Genomic DNA, 19,538 nt, shown 5'->3' with positions numbered 1-19,538 from the left:
TTCAGGACGCTATACATTTATATGCACGCACGTAAATTCGTACCTATATTTCCGATTTACTTCGTGCACAAAAACATACATATGTACATATCTAGTACGTATATTAAATACGACTGATTTAATGTACAAATATATTTTTCTTAATTAGACACTACCCGCAAACTTCATTAGCACGCATATACTACATACACACATGTCTGTTTCGGGTAATTGATATTCACATATAAATGACTAAACAACTAAAGCGGAGTAATGTTCAACTCGTGACATCGAACCGAGCGGTAGTTTTCTTGCGTAAGTCCCCATTTAGCACAAAAGTAGTGCAAGTAGTCTTTGAACTAGTAGTAGTTTTGCTTGATTTAGTAGTGTTAGTGTAGTGTCGTATAATTAGACTAGACTCTCCTGTAGTTGTAGTTGTAGACTTTGTGTTGCGTTTCGACACTATGTCGAAACGCAATGTGGACGTTAGGTCCGTATCCCCCCAGGAGGTGGATCCGAGTAAAAAGATCCACCCTGCTGGGGATTCTGACGACCCCTCTTCAGCACCGAGCAGCCCCGAAGCTGCCAGCCTAGACTGCTCTTCTGAAATGGAGAGCGATTCGGATTCCAGACTGGCCGACCTCGAGTGCCGGCTACAACGTATTACGGAAGCCAACAAGAGACTGATGAGCCATAACATTCGGCTCATGTCTCTCCTTGGCATTAGCGGCCCAGAAGTTCTCGACAACGAGGAATCCCTGGTCAACTTAGCCAACAAAATGGCTGCCTACAAAAGTTTTTGTGCCGGTAATCATCTCACCCACACTGATGCACAGCCAATAACCGACCTCTCACAAATACAAACAACATCATCGGCTTCAACGCAAAATCTTTCCGACTTTCCTCTACAACCTCTCCCGAACACTACGAATATCATCACAACAACCACTTACGAACACTCCGGTCCAACATCAACCTACCATCCATACATCTATCAACAGCAACCTTCTCGCCGGAGCGCAATATCAATCATCTCTCGAACCAACCACTCATACATCGATGCATCAGCCATCATCTGCCACCAACAACCATCTCGCCGGAACGCAACATGATCCCACAAATACCAACACCATCAACTCGAACCATAGAACATCCGTCACTCCACTTCCATCTCAACAACCTCTCCTCAATACAGTAAACCGCAATAATATTATTACACCCATGTCTAAGGTAAGTCAGGAAAAATTCCCCCCTATTATAATTCGCGCCGATCCATCCACGACTAAAGATATTACTTCCCGCATTATAAATTCCTCCCCAAACGTATCCCTAAAGAAAACTAGCTTGCACTCGACTCATGTGCTCGTCTCGAACCAATCTGAGTTCGACACCACCGAGGCGCTGCTGAAAGAAGGGAACCACCCCTTCTTTACCTTCACGCCTTCCCACCAAAAACCGGTGAATCTAGTTCTACGTGGACTAGATTTCACTTACACCCCCCAAGAAGTTCTTGATGAACTCCATCGCCTTGGTGTGTCAGAGGCAGTTAGCGTCCGTCCTTATGAGACGAGTTCATCAAGACGCAATAATAAGTCACTTCATCTGTTCCTTACAACCTTCAAACCAGGTTTCCAACAATCCTCACTGTCCAAGGCCAGAGCGATGTTCCATTGCCTTGTCAAGTTTGAAAACGTACAGTTCCACGAAATTGCCCAATGCCGGAACTGTCAAACGTTAGGGCATGCGGCTTCAAACTGCAATCGGCCATACCGTTGCGTCAAATGCAACACCCCTCATGGTCCCCGGGAATGCCCGAAAACCCAACAACAAAACCCCACTTGTATCAACTGCGGCTCTAACACTCATCCGGCGAGTTATCGGAACTGCCCGATGTTTGTTCAAGCCCGCGCCCGCCAAAACTCAACCCTCCAACCAACCAACCCTAACACAGTCCCAAATCATAGACCCCACCCTCAACACAATCCCATCCAAGTCAACAATCCTATCCCACCCCATCAACAAACACTCTCATACGCTTCCATAGCCCGAAACGCCACTCGTCCTAACACTTCATTCAATTTGGATAGTGAAATCCATTCACTATTCAATATGCCGACTCCTCAGCTTGCCTCCCAACTCAACTCCTTCATTCCCACCTATCATTCCCTTTCCTCTCCCATGGAAAAAAGACTTGCCCTACTGTCCTTCCGATGCCAAGTCTCTCCTAGCAATGTCCACTAAAGTGGTATTGCTCAATCCCAATTCCATTGTGAGTAGACAAAAAAGACATGAACTCCTCAACTTCCATAACACCCATAATCCCCACTTCCTCCTACTCACAGAAACAAGACTTAACTCGACCCACAGACTCTCCTTTCCCAACATCACTTTCTTCCGAACCGACCGCATAAACCGCCCGGGCGGAGGTACAGCTATCCTAGTGTCCAATCACATAAACTCCAATCAAATTTTTGTCCCATCATCCATCACCCCTTCCCTTGAGATTACGGTTACCTCGGTCATTTGCCGTTCTTCTATCACTTTCCTAGGCAGCCTCTACTGCCCAAAACAGATCCTTGACCCAGCTGACCTCACCCGACTTGTTCATTTCCTCAGAGCCCTCCCAGAATCCCAAAATAAACAAGTCTTCCTCATACTAGGCGGCGACCTGAATGCCAAACATAGTATGTGGTTCAATTCCATCCCCAACCCCAATGGCAACAGGTTAGCCAACTGGTATTCCCAGAATTCTCTCCCTCTACAGTTAACCCTTCTCCCGCCCAATCAACCTACCCACCACTCATCCAATTCCCATTCCTTCCTTGAAATATTCTTCGTGAGTAATAATCTCCTCACTCAGTCCCACTTCCCTACAGTTCCCTCCGATCACCCAACTGTTCCTGGCCTCAGTGATCATGACGGTGTAGTTCTAGAGTTCTACACTAATGATCAACTCCCTAGAATCCAACCTAAACTACTTCCAGATTATTCCAAAGCCAACTGGAATCTCGTCAACTACAAGTTAGCTGACAAACTGGCATCCATCTCTCTTCCCTCCTACTCTTCTCCAGAGTATTTAGACAATACAATATCCCGAATAACCGAAATCACCCAAGAAGTCTGCAACCAAACCATCCCTATGCGTCCCCTAAACTACAACAATCTCATCACCCTCCCCACCCACATCCTCGACCTAATCAAACTCAAAACCACCCTCCGCCGCCAACTCCACCGCAACAGATACAATCCCCGCTTCAACTTCCTTAAAACCCGCATTGATTCCCTAACATATACCATCCGATCTGAAATCCAATCCCTCTACGCCGAACACCACACCGTCAAACTTTCAGGTATTTCCATAAATAATCAGACATGTAACCAACTCCGCCACATCTGTCCCCGCCTAGCCAAATCCAAAACTCCTACCACCCTTCCCCACAACACTTCTCCTAAAGTCCATGCCGATCAATTAGCGAAAGCCTTCCTCGTAGCCCATCGCACTACATTCCATCTTTCAGACCCTTCTACCGAATCTTCAGTTTCCCAACACCTCTCCGACCTTACGTCCAACTTCCCAGTTTACACCAGCATACCAATTCCACCCCCAGGCCCCGCTCCCCATTTTTGCGACCCAATCTCATCCCTTTCCCAAGAATCCGTCGAATCCATAATCCTTTCCCGTAAAAACAAAAAATCCACAGGTCCTGACAAAATCCCTACCATTATCCTTAAGAGGTGCGCCAAAACACTAAGTCCTCTCCTTTCACAAATTTTCAATCAAACAACAAGCGCACATTGTCCCCATCCGCAAGAAACAAGAACCCGCATCCAATCCCAATAGCTACCGCCCAATCTCCCTACTCAACTCCCTTTCGAAGATTTTTGAAGTCGCCATCCATGACCTTCTACTTTCCCACATCTCCGATCACGATACCATCCCTAGCTTCCAATTTGCCAACAAGAAAGGTCACGGCACATCACATGCCCTCCTCGTCCTCAAATCCGATCTCTACAAATACCTAAATAATAACATCCCCACCACCGCCTGCCTCCTAGACATTCAGAAGGCCTTCGATTCCGTATGGCACGAAGGCCTTATTTTCAAACTTTCCTTTATCTTTAAATTTCATCCCCACCTCTGTCGACTTATCCTTAGTTTCCTTTCCAATCGCCATTCCCAAGTTAGAGTCCTCGACTCCTTATCCGATCCCTATAGTCCCCCTGCAGGCATCCCACAAGACTCGGTCCTCTCGGCAACCCTTTTCTCTCTCTACACTGCTGATATCCCTCTTCACCACTCCTCTACAACGCCTTACACAGTCAAAACTCTCCAATATGCCCATGACCTAATTCTCTATACCCCATCCAGAAATATCCGTGCCGCCCAGTCCCGTATAAACCTCTCCATCCAATCCCTCAACTCCTACCTCATCTCCTGGAAACTCCTTCTCAATCCGTCTAAATGCCATGCCATCGTCTTTCGAGGCAGGATAAAACTCACCTTTAAGATGCGCTGCGATATTTCCGACCTCCTTATTAAAATTGGCCAAGATCCAATCCTCACCGTTACCTCCACAAAATACCTCGGCATCCATCTAAACTCCCGTCTCTCTCCCATCCCTCACGTTAATTCGATCCTCTCCAACACTTCAACGGGTCTTAAATCCCTATGGCCCTATGTCCGTCCTGACGTTAAGCTCTACTGCTACAAGCTGCTAATACGTCCATTAATGGCATACGGCTTTGTAGCCTGGTGCGATCTAACCTCCCACCAAATGGAGCGCCTGCGAGCTAATGAAAGGAAGTTCTTCCGAATATCCCTAGGCCCTTCCCATCCCCGTTCCAACCAAGCCGTCTACAACCGGGTCAACTCGACCCGTTTAGACGTGTGCCTCATCAAATCCCTCATAAAGTTCCTTTACCACTCCCTGAACCATGACAATAGCCTTGTCCGAGATTCCATCTTCTCACACATCAGTCCTACTGACCGCCCATTTCGAACTCATATCCCCCCCTCCGACATCCTAAACCTTCACTCCTTAGGTCGCGTTTTTCGCAACGGTAGGTTAATGTATTACCATCGGCCCTACAACGAACATCGCTCTGACACTGTCTACTCCATCTCCCAATAATTTTAACCCTCCCGTTATGCATCCCTCTCCCATCCTTTTACCGGTAATTTTTCCATACGCAATCTTAATATTATGGGGGGTTTTTCCTGGCTTTCCCCCCACTAGCTTGTAAGCTTAGGTTAAGTTGAACTGTATATTACTTTTATTATTAAGCTTTAGGTTAATTTCTAGAAAAGACTAATGTCGTTAGAAATAAGTTCTAGTATTAAGTAATAGCCTTAAGCTTAGCAGTGTAAATAATAGGGTAAATAAATTGAATGTGTTAAAAAAAAAGCGGAGTAATTCTTTCCTACCCCAGATGTGCAGATATCGGAACCCGATGTATTTTGAGGCCTAGATTTCATAGAGGCACCACTGCGATTTTTTTCAGATTTTGCGGTTGGATAGGTTCTGAGAACCAGACCTGTTACACTTTTGTGGGTCATATTTTGAGAACTCACTCCCCTATGTTTCACCCAATATCAAATATGGAACCAATTTTGTACTAATTGAGACCTTTCATTTAATACCCCACATTGCTACGTTTTACGAAAAAAAATTTTGCACCTTCCATCCACACATGTATGGAGAGCCCCCCTTAAACTTAACACAAAATGGCGCCACTTGCTGCATGTAAAAGGAACAATAGATCACACACTCTTACCAATTTTCTTGATAATCGGTCAAGTCGTTTCCAAATAAATCGGGTATGACAGACAGACAGGCGGACAGACACCGAGTCGACACTAATAAGGTTTTGTTTCACGCAAAACCTTAAAAGGGCAGGGAAGAAGTAGACTCTTCATTAATAGAATTTTAATATTTCATTGGAATGTCAATTATTTTGGTTAATTATGACGACAGAATTTTATTTGTATGGCTTAGGATTCAGTAAATTCACTTGAAATTGATATGTTTGAACTACTATAACTTTGACACTAATAGTCGGATTTTCAAGAAACTTGGCGTGTGTATGTACGAGACTGCTCTATGTTGGTGCATAAACTTAAGAGGAGTTTTCAGTTAATTTCTAAAAGTTGGGAATATACTATTAATAAGTTTATTTGAGCGGTTATCGGAATAGGACATACTCTGAGGCCAAGATTTCATCTAAGCGTACCACCCTGAATTTTTTCGGAGTTTTAGGTTGGATAGTTTCCGAAAATGAAACCTGTCTCACTTTAAGTGCGTACATTTTGACTCCTTACTCGCGCACTTTGCAATTCACGCCTAAACTAATATCAGTTGCGGAAAGTACTAATCGAGGCCTTTCATTTGATATCCTACACAACTATATCCGGGGAAAAAAAATTTCATTTCATTTCATTCATTTCAAATTTCAAGGACCCCCGCGTCATCAAGCCATGCAATATAGCGTGCGTCAGGCGGCTAGTAGTGTTGCGTGGGTAAAAATAAGCAGTATATTCGAATACAACTGCTATGCCCCACCGAGCCTCACACTGCCTGAGTTTGAAGACCTGTTAGACGATCTTGTTCACGACGCAAGGGTACGAGGTTCAAAGGTGATAGCCGGTGACTTTAATGTTTGGGCTATCGAATGGGGCAGCAAAGAGATTAACGAAAGGGAGCGGTGCTTATTAGAAGCATTTGCCCGGTTAGATGTAGTTCTGCCCAACAAAGGCGATGTAAACACTTATCGGAAAGGGGGAACTGGTTCAATTGTAGATCTGACTTTTGTCAGCCCTGCGCTGGCATGTGGCATGTCCTGGCAATTTATCGGGGACTTTACGTACAGCGACCACCAGACAATCACCTTTGAGCTAAGGACGAAGCCATAAGCATACCCGCACCCCGGAAGCCGAAAACCAAAAGAACACCAGGATGGTCTGCAAAAGCGATGAATGCGCAAACATTCATGGAGGTGTGGTTAGACCTGCCTAATAAAGCAGGCACCTCTACGGATGGAACTCTCCACGTTACACAAAGCATCTCTAAGGCATGTGACGCGTCGATGCCTAAAAGACGCTCATTTCCCACTAGAAGACCAATTAGTGGTGGAATAGTGAACTTGCCAGCCTTCGATCGGATCAGAGGGCAATAGGTAGGATCGATCAAGGGCAAAAGGAGCATGCCTATAGGGAAGCTCGCAAGAATCTCAACCTCGCCATCCAGCGGAGCAAGAGGGAATGTTTTGAGGAGCTCTGTATGGAAGCAGACATAAATTCGTGGGGTAGTGCCTATAAAATCGTGACAGGACGATCCAGAGCCTGATCATCTCCGCAGACCACGTGGCCTATAATAATCGTTGGCGGAACAATCCATATTGGATCAGGGCCTTCAAGTGTGTTAGAGCACTTCATTCAAGACCGTAACGGTACACCACAGTACAATGTAGGAGGCAATGTTGCCAACATTGCGCTCACACGAGATTATTACCCTGATTTGACTCAGGTACTCAATCACAGCTGAGTCGACTGGTATCCGACGTCAAATCACGATACAAATCCCACTGTCACCAGTGAGATTTGAACCGCGACCCTCCGTATGATAGCCTTGTGCTCTAACCACTCAGCTATCCGGACACACGTGCCCTATGCTCTTGTTTAAAATAATGAAGGGGTTATTCCCCAGGAAAAAGGGGGTACCTACACCTTCCAGCGCCCCCTGAACGTCATCAGAGGGCGAGCTGTTGGACTGATGAAGTCGAATAGGCGACAGCAAAGCTCCGGCTCTTGATGGCATTCCGGATAAGGCCCTCAAACCTGCCGTCAAATGCAGACCGGATATAGCCGCGGAGCTGGTCTAAACGTGTATGTCGGAGGGTATCTTCCCTGCAACATGCAAGAGGTAGAAGCTGGTGCTACTGCCTAAAGCTGGCAAACCTCCAGGGGAACCGTCCTCCTATAGACCCATATGTCTTCTAGACACTATGGGGAAAATGTTAGAGCGGGTTATTTATAATATATTACTCCCAGTAGTCGAGAGCCAAGGGGGCCTTTCAGATAGGCAGTATGGGTTCCGTAAAGCCAGATCAACCATTCATCATCATCAACGGCGCAACAACCGGTATCCGGTCTAGGCCTGCCTTAATTAGGAACTCCAGACAGCCCGGTTTAACGCCGAGGTCAACCAATTCGATATCCCTAAAAGCTATCTGGCGTCCTGACCTACGCCATCACTCCATCTCAGGCAGCGTCTGGCTCGTCTTATTTTTCTACCATAGATATTTTCCTTATAGACTTTCCGGGCTGGACCATCCTCATCCATACGAATTAAGTGACCCGCCCACCGTAACCTATTGAGCCGCATTTTATCCACAACCGGACGGTCATGATATCGCTCATAGATTTCGTCGTTATGTAGGCTACGGAATCGTCCATCCTCATGTAGGGTGCGAAAAATTCTTCAGAGGATTCTTCTCTCGAACGCGGCCAAGAGTTCGCAATTCTTCTTGCTAAGAACCCAAGTTTCCGAGGAATCCATGAAGACCCCCCCCCCCCCCCCTCTATGGTGAGACGTTTCGAGCGGAACAGTTTTTGTAAGCTGAAATAAGCTCTGTTGGCTGACACCAACCGTGCGCGGATTTCATCATCATAGCTGTTATAGGTTGTGATTTTCGACCCTAGATAGGAGAAATTATCAACCATTGATGCCATCAAAATGGTTACTGGCTTGGTTGGTCATAGCCAAGGTGATGAGTTCTATCACACTGTATGCGGTCCCTATTTGAGGAAAAGCGCTGCTTGTTTTAGGCGATGCACATAAACTTAGTCCGGTTTACAGAAGAACGGCATTAAGGGTGCGTTCCGCCTTTAGGACCGTCTCAGATGATGCAGCGTTCGTCATCTTAGGAATGATGCCGATTGACATCCTGGCAACTGAAATGATGAACATTTGTAACACCAGGTCATCTTTCTCTTATCGAAGGTGAAAAAAACCGAAAGGGAGAGACACATAAGCAAATAGCGACAGCCATGGGACTAGTCAGAAAAGGGTCGTTGGGCTTACGGGTTGATCCCTTCCATCGGGGAGTGGTTGCAGAGAAAGTATGGGGCGACTAACTATAGTCTTACCCAGTTTCTCACCGGCCATGGAGAATACCGTCAATACCTTAAATTAGGCACCTCACCCAATTGTCCAAACTGCGGCGGGGTCCTAGAGGACCCAGCGCACATATCACACATCTTCCATAGGTTTGTGGAAAAGAGAAGGAACCTAGAGAAAACTCTAGATGAAGTACTATTAACGGAAAATGTTGTCCGGAAAACGGTAGCTTGCCAGGAGGACTGGACCAATTCCATGCTCGCAGTAATCCAGGATAAACTGTGAAAAGGCAGAAGAAGTGAGAAAGACGTGATTACGAAACCCGCGGGTAGACGGAAGGAGACGCTAAGTTCGCCTCGTCATGTAATACCTAAAGGTGACAAATATAAAAATATAATATATTGTAGTAGGAGAAAGCTACCTAGTTTTATTTTTATTTAGAAGAACCACAAGCATCGGAACGATAACTAACCTAAAGGTGGTTCCACGGGTAGGGGGGGAGCAGGGGGTGGTTTCAGTCGGTAAAAATCCCACACTCTGTCGTACCCAGGCCAAAGTCTTTTGAAGATTTCCACCTCCTTAAAAAAAAGACAGGCGGACAGGATCCGGAGGAACCAAAAGGGAGATCTTATGCTGGAACTGAAAAAATCCGAAGAGAGCAAAACCGATGGCTTCTACAAGCCAAGTCAAAAATTTACTTGGGGAAGTGCTACCGTGAGTGCCCAAAAGCGTGAGATCGCTAGACAGTCCAAGGACCTAGATGAGGTCACTTCTAGCGGAGCAGGCGTATGAAGGTACACAGACAACGACCATCTTGCTGCCAGCAGCTGCAGCGCGCAAGCTGCTGGATGTCGGAAAGGTCCATATTGGATACGTAGTTTGTCGCCTTAGAAAGGAAATCTCATTGAAGAAATGCTTCAAGTGGCTCTCGTACGGACATCTAGCTAGAGTGTGCACAAGTGAGGTTGATCGATCGACTTTCCATGAGATTGTAACAAGGATCCCAAATGCATGTTGTGGGATGAAAAGTAGGGCTTGAACAGTGGACATATTGCCGGCAGCAGCAAATATCCCAAGTTTAAAATGACGCCAAACCTGACGTTGACCGAATACGAGGCCATGCTGGACAGATTGGCGCTGAATGCAAAAGGACGAATGCAAGAGGGCGTTATCTCTTGGAAGCTTTCGTGCAGTTAGATATCGTATTGGCACCGTTACGTTAGGTTAATACTTACCGGTTTGGTTGTGGATTTGACTTTTGTTGTCAGTGAACAGTACACCCTTACTGATCACCAGGCAATATTCTTTGACCTGAAGAGCAAGTCAAGCGGTTGTTAATCTGCTCCTCAAGAAATGAGGAGAACGTCAGGTTCGTCTGAGAAAGTAATTAACGAGCAAACATTCATAAATGTGTGATCAGGACACTATAGAAAGTGCACCGTTGAAAAAAGCCCTCCATATCACAGAGTGTATCGCGAGGGCATGCTACTCATCGATGCCGAGACGTTATACTTTCTCCAGTAGAAAGCCAAACTGCTAGTGGAATAGTGAATTGTCAAGCCTTCGGCCTATGTGCGAACAACAGATCTGCTACCAAACCCTATCTCCACCTCCACGTGGTGACCGCTGGGAGCTCTTTCTTAACGAAAAGCTGCAGACGGAGAAGGATGAAGGCGAGTCTCCCGCGCTTAAAAACGGGACAAATTGTACCAACTGGTCCTCCAGGTTGGGGGTTGAGTAGGGTTGACAATCCTACACGGAAAACAACTTGTTACGAAGCCACAACAGGAGCCTCGGACAGGACGGATTTTAAAACGACGGACCCGGCAAAGACAACGGATCAACGATTTGCGCATTTTCTCATGGAGCGTGCGCTCCCTGTACAGAGATGAGCAGCTAGCCGATACCCTGTCCCAATATAGGGCTGATATAACAGCGTTACAAGAGATGCGATGGACAGGGACCGGTTTCCTGGAGAAGAGCCACTAAACCATATATTATAGCGGTTATCCAGTAAACCATGTACTCGGAGTGGGTTTCTTAGTCAGCCAAAAAATGAAACCTGCTGTTATCGGCTTTGAAAACATAAGCGAACGGCTATACACTCTGCGCTATAGACTGCAGAGTCGGAAAAGGATACCTTCTACTAGGCAGTAGAACGAACCCTCGAAGCCTGTCCCAGATATGATATCAAAATCATACTTGGGCATTTTAACAGCCAAGTAGGGAAGGAGCCCGTATTCAGGCAATACGTTGGCTCCCATAGCTTACACGAAAAAGCAAATGATAACGGACTGCGGATTATTCAATTAGCAGGGTCACATGAAATGGTTGTTGGAAGTACCTGGTTTGCGCGGAAAGCGGTCCACAAACATACGTGGGACTCTCCAGACGGGACCACTTTCAACTAAATTGACCACGTGTTGATCGAACGCCGCCACCTCTCAGCCTTCAGACTCGGATCACTATCTCGTTGGCATGGTGCTCCGAGCTCGAATAACAATGCCACCTAGAATCCCCTCTGACAATCAGGTAAGAGTGAACACTGAAGCCATCCACAACACAACCCTCCGCGACACCTATAAGAGAGAAATGGATGCCGCAATAACCGCAGTCAACAAAGGACCTGGAGATGAAGCATCAACAAATGATCTTCGGAATCACCTGAAGAACATTATCATTGATACGGCCACAAGCGTACTTGGCCCCAGCCGCAAAAGGAGTCGGAACGGCTGGATTGACGATGAATGTAAGCTAGCAACGGAACGGAAGAATGCCGCATACCGAATAATGTTGCATTTTCAAAGAACGCGGGCACGCGCAGAGATTTATCACGAACTCCGTCGAGCGGAGAAACGACTTCACAGACGGAAAAAGGAAGCCTGGGAGAACCAACAAGACTGTGAACTAGAAAAGTACAGAGAGCAACCGCACCAGGCGCGGAAATTTTACCAACAAGTCAGCAGGATGAAGCCTTATACACCTCGATGCTCATCCTGCCGAGACAAAGAGGGAAATCTGATTTCCGACAGAATGGGCATATTGGAGCGATGGATTGAGTACTTTGATGAGCTACTGAAGTTGGAGATCCCGCCAACTGAAAACGACGGACAAATACTGCCACCACCAAATTTAGGAGAAACAGTCCGTGCAACTTATCGGCTAAAAAATCATAAGTCGCCATGAGCCGATGGAATTACAGCCGAATTGGTTAAATATGGAGGCGACCAGTTACACCAAGTGGTTCATCAACTTGTGCTCAAGGTATGGGACAGCGAATCAATGCCTGACGATTGGCAACGAGGCATAATCTGTCTCATACATAAAAAGGGAGATATCACACAGTGCAGCAATTATAGAGGTATCACGTTGCTGAGTACCATCTATAAGATATTGTCCACTATCTTGCTAGGCCGGATAGCCCCATACGCCCAGAACATCATTGGCCCATACCAAAAGAGGCTTCACTCCAGGCAAATCAGCAACAGATCAGATTTTCTCTCTGCCGCAAGCGATGAAAAAACTGTTGGAATATGGACAACAGTTGCACCATCTATTCGTCGACTTTAAAGTAGCCTATGACAGCATAGCCAGGGTAAAACTGGACACGGCCATGAGAGAATTCGGTATCCCGACGAAATTAATAAAATAAAAGCAGCAGGATGTCTCTCAAGACCATTCGACATCAACAAGGGGATGCGCTATCATACGTCCTCTTTAACCTGGCCCTCGAGAAAGTGATCCGTGATGTTGACGTAAATGCAAGAGATACGATCCTCTTCAAGTCCACCCAATTACTGGCCTATGCTGACGATGTCGACATCATGGGAAGAACCACCCGAGACGTACAAACTGCCTTCATCCAGATCGAGCAGGCGGCGCGAGATCTTGGGGTGCACGTCAATGATAAAATATATGGTGGCAACGTCAGCACCGAAGACGAATCAACCAACAACATCAAACCGCACTGGTCAAACACGAAGAAGAATGCGGATAGGAGAATACAACTTTGAGACCGTTGACAATTTCTCCTATCTAGGGTCGAAAATCACAACCGATAACAACTACGATGATGAAATCCGCGCACGGTTGTTATCAGCCAACAGAGCCTATTTCAGCTTACAAAGACTGTTCCGCTCGAAACGTCTCACCATAGGGTCAAAGCTCTTACTGTACAAGACTATGATCTTGCCAGTCCTCATGTATTCCTCGGAAGCTTGGGTTCTTAGCAAGAAAAATTGCGAACTATTGGCCGCGTTCGAGAGAAGAATCCTCCGAAGAATTTTTGGCCCCCTACATGAAGATGGACGATTCCGTAGCCTACATAACGACGAAATCTATGAGCGATAGCATGACCGTCTGGGCGGGTCACTTAATCCGTATGGATGAGGATGATCCCACCCGGAAAGTCTATAAGGGCAATGTTGTTGTTGCCCAAACATGGTAAGCCTCCGGGTGAACCATCTTCCTGCAAGCTTATATATCTATTGGAAACTATGGGGAAAATGTTGGAGAGAATTATCTGCTCCCGGCTGTAGAAAGTCTAGCAGGCATATCAGACCGACAATTCGGCTTCCGGACGACCAGATCAACGGTCAATGTCATCAAACTTGGCACTGGCTTAGCTGAAAATGCGATGCACGGAAGGAGTGGCACCAGCAAATATTATGCTGTGATTACCCTTGACATGCAAAATGCGTTGAACTCTCCCAGTTAGAACCTTACAAGCAGGTCATTGGCGGCGATTGGTGTACCCAGTTACTTAACTGCGATAGTCGACAGCTACTTAACAGATAAAAGGCTCTGGTACGACACAGACAATGGAACCAAAGAATATATTGTCTCCGCGGTTGCTCCACAGGGCTCTGTGCTGGAACAGCTATTGTGGAACATCATCTATAATGATGTCCTCAAGGTCGTAGTTGCTAATGAAGCCACAATAGTGGGTCACGCCGATGGCATAGCGTTGGTTGTTGTTTCGAAAGATTTGGCGGATGTGCAATTATATTCATCCGAAGCAATCACTATAAGGAAGTGGCTGAAAGATGCAGATCTTCCACTCGCGGAAGAAACCCGTATAAGAATGGGGAAGCATATAATCAATTCACACTGTTAGCATGGCCCTGGAAAGGATGATGGCAGATGTTGGGTGAACGCAATGCACTCGTAGACTGCTTATAGCTAGAGTAGTGAGCTCTATACTGTTTCACGCAGCGCCAATTTGTTCAATTGCAGTGCATATGGCAGTAACGGTGGAGCAGGCGAAAAAGGGTCGATGGACCCACAGATTGATTCCCAGAAGCAAGGGGTGGACGCAGAGAACGCATGGTAAGATAAATTATGATCTCACGCAGTTTCTCACGGGACATGGCGGTTGCTGTAAATACCTCTATACGTTTAAACTGAACAGCTCACCCAACTGTACCAGCTGCGGCGGTGTTCCAGAGCACCTTGAGCATGTTTTCTTCCATTGTCCTAGCTTCTCTGAGGAAAGGCAGAGTCTGGAGGAGACATTGGGAGGAACACTAGCACCGACATGGACTCGATTCTAATAAGGTTTTGTTTCATAAAAAATCTTAAAAAGTGACACTAATGGTCGATGGTCAGTAACTACTGCGAATTTTCTATCGTATAACTGGGATCTAAAGAAGTTAATCCCCCAATGGATAGCAAGCAAATCTTTCTCGATGACCAATTTCGTCTTTTTTAAGGTTTTGTGTGAAACAAAACCTTATTAGAATGGTGACGGTGTCTGTCTGTCCGTCTGTCCGTCTGTCTGTCTGTCTGTCTGTCTGTCTGTCTGTCTGTCTGTCTGTCTGTCTGTCTGTCTGTCACACCCGATTTATTCGGAAACGGCTAGACCGATTGTCACGAAAATTGGTGAGAGTATGTAATCTGGTGATCCCTTTACATGCAGTCAGTGGCGCCATCTTGCGTTAAGTTTAAGGGGGGGCTCTCCGTACATGTGAATGGAGGGTGCAAATTTTTTTTTCACAGAATGTAGCCAAGTGGGGTATCAAATGAAAGGTCTCAATTAGTACTTTTCGAATCTGGTTCAATATTTGATATTAGATGAAACATAGGGGAGTAAGGGTTGAAAATATGACCCACAAAAAGTGTAACAGTTCTCGTTTTCAGAACCTATCCAACCGAAAAATCTGAAAAAAATCACAGTGGTGCATCTCTACGAAATCTAGGCCTCAAAATATATCCGGTTCCGATATCTGCACAAATAAAGTTAATAATAGTATATTTCCACATTTTAGAAATTTACCCGGCACCCCTCCTTATATTCATCCCAGAAATACAAAATTTAGCATGAGTGTAACGAAGAATATAATGCACAGTTTGGTCAAGTTTGAAGAAAATCCAACCATTATTAACAAAGTTATTGGGGGTGAAACTTTACAATTTTTTGTGAATTTCGTGCACTCTACAACCCGCATGACGTCATCATCACATATCAATTCGTCAATACCACAACGAAATGAATTCTTATGAATTGGGTCGCAGACAATTATTTTGTTTTAGTTTGTTAGTTATTTGTCAACCAGACATGTGTATATGTAGGTATATAATATATGCGTGCTAATGAACTTTGCGGCTAGTGCCTAATTCAGATAGATATAAGACGTAAATCGGAAATATGGGTACGATAAATTTAGATACGTGCATATATGTGTACAGCAGGTAATAGGCAGTTTGTTTGTTTAGGGTGAGCGTGATATCTATGGCCCTAATATGTACGTATGTCTCGTAGTTTGGAAAAATATGAAGGATTATGTTGGATTTGTAGCTATATACGGACAGAGAAATGTGCGTCTCTTACATAAGATGAACACAAAACCTTTATACCCGAAGCGCGAGCTTCCGGTATTCCGACTTGTTTTTTATTTGTCGTTGACTATTTAGTACCCTTTGAAGGTTTTGTGTAAAACCAAACTTCCCTCCCCCCCTCCAAGTGACGCCATTTTGTATTGAATTTGAAGAGGAGTTTCCCATACCAGCGAAAGGAGGGTGTAAAATATTCTTAAGAGAATATGGTCATGTGGAGTATCAAATAAAAGATTTCGATTAGTTCGTTCGATGTTGGGTAAAACATAAGGGAATCACTGCTGAAAATGTATGCCCAATTGAAACAGATCTCGTTCTCAGAACCTACCCATTCATCCATCTGAAAGATCTCAAAATGACCATTGTAATGCGTCTTTATGAAATCTAGTCCTCAAAATCATCCTGTTCGAAATCTGCACAATCAAAGCTAATAAGAGTATATTAACATAATTTTGAAATTTAAGATTTCCTTATTTTCATCCTGCAAGTACAGCTTTTATACTAGGGACATTTTCGTTCCGATATGCTAAGGTGCCCCTAGAAAGCGCTTTATCTGCGTTGTAGGTGCAGCTACTTTCGTTCTCTCAGTTTAAGAAGAGTCAAACATTTACCAACCAATTATTGCAGCTTGGCCGTCAACCTTATCTACTGTAACATACCGACTCCCGGAACAGTACGCCGTCATCAGAGAAGTAGCCTGGAACCGTTCTACACATTATTTCGGGCTTGCCCTCACGCTCTCCCGCTGTTGGGAGCATTCAAGTCAATGAATTTCTTTCACAAACGGGAGGCGGGGGAGGGGAGGAAAGGAATTGTTAATTCTGGTAACCGCTTGCCATCCGGTCCCCCCGCCGGTCGAGTTCAATCTACTTCGCAATAAGAAGAGGAGAACCAGCGCTCCTCAGCGCTCATTGTTGTCTGGAGAGAGATCCCCAGCATCTGCATAAAGCTTCTGACGAAAGCGGTCCCACCCTTCACAAGAGAACAAGGTGTATTAATCGTCGTCCGCCACTATATTGCAGAATACACAATTGGGAGATCGCGGCTTCCTTATCTGTGCAGATAAGACTGAAAACCGTCTTGTCTGCTTAGAAGTTGGGTAAGGAAGTAATCAATATTAATGTGCCTTCTGTTCAGCCATGGGTCTAAATTGTCGATGAGCCGTGCAGTCCATCTAGCTCCTGGCTGTGTTTGCCAAGAAAGTTCCCACTCAGTAGGACTGCGTTGATATTCTTAACGAACAGCCACATTTCTTAAGTTTTCGCCTTTACAGCGGTAGACAGCTTTACGCTCTTTGGCAAGGAGGGCAACGTGGATCACTACCGTGATCATCATCACGGTCGGTTTTGCGATAGTGCGATATGCAAACGCTACTCTTAAAGCTCCCTGTCTTTGTACTTACGATGCACTTCCTTGTCGAGGACTGCGTTGCTTCCATAAGAAGACTTCTCCTAGTAGATATCGAGTCCCCAACATTCGCCATTAGCCGGCTCAAGGCCGAGATTCCAATCGCTGCTTCATGTGCTCGAAAAAGCATGTCTTCGAGTCGCGCATTTAACCAAGGTATTTAACAGGTGGTTTTGATTCTATAGTCAACTCGCCGATCGATATGAGATGCTGGGTCGGGATTCTTTTTTTGGTGAAGATGACAACTTCGGTATTTTCCAGCGCAAACCAGAAACCATGAACAGTCATCCATCCGCTTACTTGTCGCATCAATACGCCAAGACTACTTGGCGCTTCTTTAACAGTGCGTCCGGCAACAAGTGCGGCAAAGTCGTCTGCATAACCGACCACTTTGGAGCACTTTCCTGGCCATGTCAATAATACACAGCGGTCGGTATGCAGATGGCAGCTCCGAAACTCCGACAAGGAAAAATGCCATCCTTCAAGCAAGCGTTGAAAACCCCGAGCAGCGAGTTTGGCTGTTGGCGGAACACCGGTTTGTAAACTTTCGCTGAAATACAATCAGGATCCGGCCTCTTCTTGTTTTTCATGATGAAAACCGCTTCTTTGAGCACTCTCACACTATTGACATCAACTCATACGAGATGCATGGGTAATAATACCTGTACAATGCGGTCCATTTGGTCGGCACTTAATATGTTGGGCTGCCGCAGAGCCCCAATTTTCCAGGTAACAAGCTTATACCCAAGTCCCCTCGAGTCCTCTTTCACCTCGTTTCGTACGGCGCGGCGGAGTCTCCTCCTTGCTGATGTATACCCTGACTTCATGGCGCATACCTCTTCGCTGGCGTGTAAATTTGCGGAGCTTATAACACTCCTCTATATGTCGGCAATTTGTGTCGTCCACCAGTACATAGAAGGCTTGCTACGGCTGAGGACCCTCCGGGCACAGAAACCGCACACGCTATCGTTATCAGATCCATCACTGAGTATACCACAGTGTCAGCTACTACCTGAACACACCCCGAAGCACCTTCGAGCGCGACTCAGCCTATACTAAGAGCTTCGACGAACTTCCCCATGTTCAGAAAGCACGAAACAAGCAGCGGGAACGCCGGGTTGGTGCACATCGACAGGTAACATAAACCACATCGAACGCAATGTACTGGTGATCACATGCCGAGAAGTCGTCAGGACCCATCACCCGTCCGCCGATGGTGTCAGATATTCCGACGCAAAAATGATGTCAATGATGCTTTCTTCGCAGCCTCGGAGCCGAAACGTTGGTTTGGATCCAATGTTTAAAACTAGGAGCCCAGTTTTCGCTGTTATTTCCATGATCCGTTTCTCTCTGGGGTCTGGCTGAGGCATCCCCTTTCAAGAGCCATTGCGTCAGAATCATCCTCGACCAGGATTCGCCTCTCCGTGACCGAAACGGCGGAATCCAGAGCATCAAGTCGGTACCGAAAGAAAGTCCGGCATCGTCTCATTTGGCATCATGTAAACGCTAAAAACGCCATTCCTAAACACCGAATCCAGACAAACCCATTCCCTCAGCGTTGGGCAAGAATATGGAGTCGAACGTCGTCCTGAACCCATATGGCAGCGGTACCCATTAAGTCAAGATTCAATGAAGCCGGACCCTGTTCCAGAATTGCTCGCTGATTAGCATTAGATAGCTTTCACCTCCGCAGCAAACTGTGCTACAAGCTAATGAGCGGCTGTACTCTGGTGCATGTTAACTTGTAGAATGCAGATCATGCTACTCGCGGCCTAGCCCTTTTTTGTGCCGTGCTAAATATTGGACACTATCCCGAGCCACACTAACCAGACATGCCACGGTCCCTACAGAGAACAGAACTCTCGCTTTCATTGAAGGCCTTCGCTTGATGACCTAACTTGTTGGGGCCTTTGCAAGTTGCTGACTTGTATCCATAATCCAGACACCTACAGTAGTTGATGGGGATAATCCGCATCAGTACTCTGCATACTGCCCATCCATTTTCCCGCTGCTAAGGATATTCGCATATTGCTAAAATTGCTAAAAATATCCTTTTTCGCATTCTTTTTTTCTGGTCCCTTCAAACTACTGTAATAAAGTCTCCTTCAGAAACGTCTTCCTTTTTCCGCTTTTTCTCCAGTTCGCCTTGCAGTGGGCTATCGGCGATCCTTTTGGCGCTCGCCGCGTTCTCAGCGGGAACTG

This window comes from Hermetia illucens, chromosome 2, assembly GCF_905115235.1.
Source record: "Hermetia illucens chromosome 2, iHerIll2.2.curated.20191125, whole genome shotgun sequence".
Lineage (NCBI taxonomy): Eukaryota > Metazoa > Arthropoda > Insecta > Diptera > Stratiomyidae > Hermetia > Hermetia illucens.
This window is presented reverse-complemented; position numbering follows the sequence as displayed.